The sequence below is a fragment of the Pteropus alecto genome, unplaced genomic scaffold, assembly GCF_000325575.1.
Source record: "Pteropus alecto unplaced genomic scaffold, ASM32557v1 scaffold79, whole genome shotgun sequence".
Lineage (NCBI taxonomy): Eukaryota > Metazoa > Chordata > Mammalia > Chiroptera > Pteropodidae > Pteropus > Pteropus alecto.
This window is the reverse complement of record NW_006494612.1, coordinates 4,567,943-4,574,965: the sequence shown is the minus strand read 5'-3', so window position 1 is coordinate 4,574,965 and position 7,023 is coordinate 4,567,943. Positions and strand designations below refer to the sequence as shown.

The window sequence follows — 7,023 nt, the reverse complement described above, 5'->3', positions numbered from 1 at the left end:
CCGCGCCTTTAAAGCGGGCAGCGGCCGGAGCTGGCGCAGCCCAGCCGAGGTCTGAGCCCGAGACGGGGCGGGCGTGCGTTTGTTTATGTTTCGCTCGGGCCCGCTCAAGTGCTTCCCGCGGCGTCGCCGCCAAAGTCTGTGGCGCCTTCGGCTCTTCTACGGGTCCCTGGCCCTGCCGCCTCCGCGCTCCCCTGCTACCCCACTCCCAGCGGAAGAGACCGAACTGGCAGCTCCTTTCTCCCCTCTTCGCCCGCTGGCCGCGAGGGCGGACGTGGGTCCGAGTGCAGACGAGCCCTTGTCACTTCCAGAAAAAAGAAAAGACGGGAAGGGGGACAGGCAGCTCCGCGGGTGTTCGCAAACGGTCGAGCCGTGCAAGAACGGCCACTTTGGGATTTTGTGCGGTTTATTTTCTCACAGACGTTGTGCCCTCCACCCCCTTCCCAGTAAAGGACAAGGGGAGGGGACAAGTAGGAACATAAATCTTCCAACAGGTCGGGAATCACCAAGTCTCCCGGGCCGCCAGAAAACCCGGACTAGCACGTTCATCACCTCCTTGCTCCCGCTGCTGCCATCTTGACAGTTTTCCCCCCTTCACTCAAGTCCTTTAAAAACACTAGCGGGAGAGAAGAAGGACGCGCACACCGAGTCACGGGGAGGAAAAAGGGAAGCGCCTGGCCCAGCTCAGAAGCAGATCCGGAGTCACCGGGAAGGCGACCGCCCCGCTGCACAGCTCTGGCGCCTACCTCGGTTCCTTCCCTTCAGGGACGAGGGGGGAGGACGCACAATCCCGCGCGGGCCCGGGGCACGGCGAGGAGGGGGCGCGCAACCTCAGCGAAAGAGAGGCGCTCCGGCCACCGCCGCAGCCCTCCAGAAGAACCGCCTGTCAGCCTGCGTGCTGCCGCCTTCCACATTCCTCCTCCTCCCTTCCACGAGCAGGGCGGCCGCGGCAGCAGCACAAAGTTATAGACACACGCAGGGTGCCTCAACCTAAGCTGACGGCGGGCGGGTCCCCGCCCAGGGGGAGGGCTGGGCAGAGGGCCCGGGTGTGCTGGTGTCCGTGTGTGTGCATGTGTTTGCGTGCACTCGCGCGCGCGCGCCTGCGCGGCTCGGCTCCGCGGGGCTGCAGGCGTGGGTGTGGGGGAGCGCGCCGCCGGCCGGGACTCGGCGGGCTCCGGCAGCGGTCCCTCCCCTTCTCCTCCTCCCTCCCAAGAGCCTCAACCACGACAAAGCGCGGCACTGGCCAAAGAGAAGGAGAGGGAGCGCAGAGCCTCAAACTCTCCATGAGCATAGTCTCGTAGCACTCGGGGTCCCCGGCAAGCGCGTGTGTCCGCCAGGCTCTGGGCCCGCCCTGGTGTCCGGTTCCCCATTAGAACTGGACACCAAGTAACACCTGAGATAAAATGCTGACCGTAGATAGCAAGGGTTGCCTCGGCGTGGAAATACTGACAAGCCAAGATGTTGGTGCCTTCAGGACTTCGATAACCTGATGCCCTCAGATTTGATCAGGCACCAAGCGGTTTACACTCTTACCCAGGACACTCGACCGCAATCGTGTTTCACTTTTCAGGGATTTGATGGCAGACGAGGAGAGAAGTGTAACTAACTCTGGAAAAAGCAAATTATTCCATTCTTAAACCCAAGAGCAGATTTTGAACAACTGTGAATGGGAAATAATTTTACTCTAATTTGTAAATGACAGCAAACGTCTAATTGCGCATTTTTGACTTTTTAAAGAATGATACTCCTTTAGGTTTAGAAAAAAAATCTTTACAAGCTTTTATCCAATGATCAGTGCCCAAGTCATTCATTTGTGCACTAAGAATACCCTACATGCGACATGCACACCAAAACTCTATCCACTTTTATCAGTATCTTATTTCTTAAATCCTTCCAAGTCACTGGAAGTATCTTTGAGTCTAGAGCGGGCTCAGCAACACCCCGATACACAAAAAGGTCCAACCCAGCGTAGGCATAAGTCCGCCCACCCGGCGGATTCCAGGCTCCGGGCTTTGAGCAAGGCCCGTCACTCAAGTGACGCACGGCTCCGCCCCTGCACCAAGCTAGTTCGACGCGTACAAACAGATGATGTCATTGTATCCAAACGCGCGTGACCCGGGAGCTCGGCGCCCCGTCGCCATTCGCTGCGCTGCTCACTCGTCAAGCCATGCGGCACGCTGACTGGCCGCGGCCACGAGTCTCCAGGCTCAAGACACCCCTCTCCGCCCCCCGCCTCCGCCCCCAGCAAATAATAAACAATCGAGTAAAATTCTAAGGAGGGGAGGGAGGAGAGGAGAAAGCAGAAGCCAATCCTTTGCGCGCCAACAGAGGAAGAGTAAATGGGAAGGGGACGTGAGAAGACAGGGGTGGGGAGGGGAGGGAAGGAGCAGACCTGGGGCGATGGGTTCCGCTGCGATGAGGTAGCGTTGGGGTAGGAAAGTTGGAGAGCACTCTGCGGGGCGCGCCAGGCAATGAAGGGGCGTTAGGGCCCTGGAGCCGCGGAGCTCTGGGCCCGGGGGCGGTGCGCGGCCCGCCGAGGGGGAGGAGCCTGGGACGCGCAGGGGTGGTGCGGGCGGAGCCGGCACACACGTGCGGGAGGAGGGCGGGAGCGCGCGCCCCACAGGCTCGCTCTGGGCGCGCGCCACCGACAACCGCGCGCGCTTGTTTACCAGCGCACGTGGGTGTTATTTTTAAATGGAATGTAGTGCTGGCTGCACAGCAGAGTGGCGGGCGCGTGGGGCCGCCTGCGCTGGCTGGGGGACGCGGCGGGGCCCGCTCAACGGCTTCCCGGGGCGCTGTTCCCGGGACAGCGAGACTGTCCCCACTGCGGGCTTCCAATGCAGTCGGGGGCTCAGACCCGGAAGCCTCACTACGAGTTTCGCGCTCTGCCCAAGCCTCAACGTAGACGAGGTGTTCCCGCCACGGAACACTGCCTTCGTAAGCCCGGGCTCGGCTCCCTCATTCACATTCCGGGGACAAAGCCACCTGCTTCTCTTAGACCTAGAGGCCGTGCCAGGCCAGATTTCACACGTTCACATACTGGCACACAACACCCTGGCTGCGAGGTGGACTCTCATTACCTTGCATGGTTTGTGCCCTTGTTGCAAATGTCCCCCAGTCCATGTGTGCAAGTCTCCTTGGGCTTACAGCTCTGTCCAAGTACAAACGCACTTCTGCTACATCGGGTTGTCTTTGGAAGAGGAACTCTGGAAAGAGGCCTCTGACTGCTTCCTGGGGTTGCTCCTCTGCGTGTGGCTCCTCTCCTCTCATTGTGGGTCTGTCCGCTGAGAAGCCCTGGTTTTGTATTTGGTTTAAAGCTTCGCAAGGCGGACCTTGATTTACAAGACAATTCTCGACTTCAAGTGCCCATGGTGGCGGGGATGGTGGGGGGTGGGGGGTGCGGGGCTAGAGCATATTCCCTGGAGTCTGGTGTTCAGCTTTGCACAAATAACCTGAAGGCCAGATCACCAGGGCTTTGCACCGTAATATCGCATAAAATCCTAAGGTACACGCTGTAAAAGAAATCCACCCTTTTTCTTCTCTAAATCTAAGCAATCTCGTCATTAAAGTGAAGACGTAGAAAGAATGTGTTTACACTGGCTGGGCTCTTAGCCATTAGAGTTTCACTAAAACCATGTTGAGTGCATTTTCAGAATGTATATCCCAAGGGCATTCCAAGAAAAATGGAAGAGCTAAAGATTCAGTAGATTAACTGAGCTCATTGTGACCCTCTTGGTGAAAAATGGGGGGCGGGGACATGGAACATCCATTTTTTTTCAAGGAGCTGACAGATTTAGTTGAGAATATGATACCGTTTTTAAAAGTTCAGTATTTCTGGAGTTTAAAAACAGTGCAAGACAAATACAAGAGGTCATACATGTAGTATTTGGGTAAGTTTCAAATGAATTGAGGATCAAAACTTCAAATGGCAGTGACTATAAACATTCACCTTGGTAAATGTGCATCTTACTCAAAGAATTTACCCTTGTAATTTGTCCCTATGGCAAACTTTTGAAAACTCAGAGGTTGAATCTCAGTGAGTGTTCTTTAACCTTGAAATTGCTTTGACCTTTAAAGCCGCCTTGGTCTTTTTCCATTTCTTCCCCCCACCTTTTTTCTTAACTCTTTAATACAGGAAAGTCGAGTGAGTTTGTGGTTGTTGATCAAGAAGTAATGCCATCATGACCTTTGAGGTAGAATTTTTGGTCAAAACTTTCCCCACTTCTTGTTATACCCCATTTATTTCTACAAATGATTTAAGGTGGTAATTGTCCACTCCATTTGTAAATTCAGCCACTAGAGGAACAAAAAATATTTCACCTGAACGAGCAGAGTAGATTCACCATTTCAAACATGCAATTCTAAGGGTAGATGCTAGGGCTCTGCCTCTGAGGGGGCCACCATTCAGCAGTCGTGTTCCCGCCCAGTCCTTCTTGTATCAAGGTGATACTCCTTGTGATCCCAGAGCATACTGGCTAGGGACTGAGCAAGATGCCTGTCAGCAAAGTGCTCATTTTCCTCTTGGGTCGGCTGCTTCTACATCTGTCTCAACAATGAAGACAGGAAACACAAATACAATATAAGCCTCCAAACAAATATGTGACTCAGCTGTAAAGAAAGGATCCCTAATATTCAGGTCTGTAGCTGCTCCCCTTCCTTTGTCTGACACCCTCATTAGTCCCTTCCGCTGACTCCCCACTCCTCAGCAAACTACTTATGTGGAAAACATTTACCGAACACTATATACCAAAGAGCTTGAGCTTTGGTTTGTCTTTCAGGGCATCATTCTAGACACCACCCTCTCTGAGAGTTTCTGGGGTTCCTGTCTTCTCTCTTCCTCTTTGCCACCTTCAGGTGTGACATACCCTGGCAGAGCCTTGTGGGAGAGGAAGAAATTTTTCTCTACCCTTCTAGGTTCTCTCAACTGGTCTAATAATGAAATCTATATGAGACTGATTAACAAGAGAAAATAACCAAATTTAATTACATACATATGTATGGGAACCCCACATACATGAGAAATTCAGAGACAGAAAGGGAAAATGAAGTTTATATGGTAGCCTGAGCTAAAGGATGAGGTAAGTCACCCGGGGCTTCAGAGGGAGGGAAGGTCATTCACAGGACAATAAGAAGAGCAGATATTCAGTAACTAAAAGTTTGCCCTACCCTATAGAAAGGTCATAAAAGTTTATCTCTGGTAATAATTCCCATTATAGGCAAAGCCCTCTATTTAAATTTTTCTAGGTAGTTAAAGAAGGGGCAAAAGTTTCTCATAAGCTTTTAGTGTCTCTGTTGCCTTCAGCTCAAAATAATTCACATACCAAAGTAGCTTGGGGAAGCCTATTCTAAACCTCTTCAGCTTCCCCCATGTCATTACAGTGCCTATCCTATGGTTCATTTGGAGGGCAACTATGTGTGTTTATACGGAGAAAAAGTGGGGGATCCAAAAGAATTTGAAGACTTACCTGAGAGGGAATCTCATAAATGAGAAATTGGGAAAGAATCTATTTTAGTTTTATGAAATGATGATATCTAACTTTTATTTGTCCCTGAACTAAGCACTTTATTTGCAGTGTTTAAGTCTCAAGAAGACGTTATGAAGTAGGTACTGTTGTAAGAACACCCAAACTTGTAGAGAATTTTTATGAGTTTATTTGAGCCAGATTGATGACATACACCGGGGAGCAGGATCTCAAATGCTCTGGAGAGTAAGAGTTTTTTCAGTTTCTTTTATGCATTTGAAATTAAGAAGGGAATGTAAGGAAAATTACCTGGAGGTGCGAGAAAGCAAGGCGGGGATTGAATTACAGGATAGTTATAAGATTATGTACCCTCCTGAGGGGGGGTTACGGTTAATTTCAAAGGTGCGTTAACCTAGATGCACAGAAACAATGGACAGGGCTTGCTTAAGGCAAAAATAAACCTTCTACTAAAGAAGTTATATGCCTGGGGTGTGACTATACACAATGACCTGCTCGGTTAGGAATTTATAATTAGATCACCATGTGAGATTACTTTCCATAGAACCCTTTTTTTTTCATCCAAAATACAGCAGTGCTAAACGGCATAGAGGTTAAGAATTCAGGCTCTCAGGTTAAGTCTGATCTCCTTACCAGCTGTGTGACCTTGAGCTGTTATTTAACCATTGAGCTTCAGTTCCTCATTCATAAAATGAGAATAATACCTTCTAGGATTGTTGAAAGGATTGGGTTAAGTGATATTATGAATCGAAAACATTTAGAATTAGAATACTAGGGGAGGTACTTTTTAAAATAATGATGCCCAGGCTCCATCTTAGATCAACTGAATTAGAATCTTTAGGGGTAGAGTTTGGCATCAATATTCTTTTAAATGTTTTCCAGATAAATCTAATGAAGTAAAGATTGAGAACAGTGAGCTAAAGCTCTCTCTTCTGTACTCTCCAGTATTTGCACTCAGCTATGACTGACTTCTGCTTAAGAATGATGATAGAGCCATAAAAACAACAAAAACAACAACAACAACAAAACTACACACAAAGAAGCATATCCCGTACATATAACATCTCACTTTATCTATAAAACAACCTAACCCAGCAGGAACCATTCTTTTGATTTTACGGGGCTTTTCCCCAGGTCACACAGTGAATGGGTAGACCCAGGATTTGAAATGACGGCTGTCTGAATCCATGGCTTGTGCTCCTCCCCCAACCTTGCACTGTCTCTCCAATAGTATTTCTTTATGTGGGCCATTTGGCCTAGAGAAATGGAGCTGGAACCACACAAGCACACATCACCCCAAGCACTAATTCAACCAATCCAAAGCTGGTGGTTGGCCAAATCCTCCCCATCAGGTTGTTTTTTTGGCTCTCTCTCTAAAGCTTTTAAAGTTTTCGAGTCATTTGCCAAGATTTGAAAAGGAGATTTCATCTAAAAACCAGATTTCTAACTCTTCTTGAAAAATTAGAAGATATGGTAACACTGGCATCATAACTATATGGCAACGATTAGCTGCTATGTGCTCTCCAGTTCACCTCCTTTTCCTCAG

At 49.7% G+C, this 7,023-nt stretch overlaps 1 long non-coding RNA gene across 1 annotated transcript; it reads right to left on the bottom strand.

The window, feature by feature from the left end:
* Positions 1-385: 385 nt before the first annotated feature.
* On the bottom strand, positions 386-2,517 carry LOC112474286. The gene is made up of 2 exons (XR_003044318.1): positions 744-2,517; positions 386-613 (listed from the first exon to the last, which is right to left on the bottom strand). It is a non-coding gene; the product is annotated as an uncharacterized LOC112474286 (long non-coding RNA).
* Positions 2,518-7,023: the final 4,506 nt, after the last annotated feature.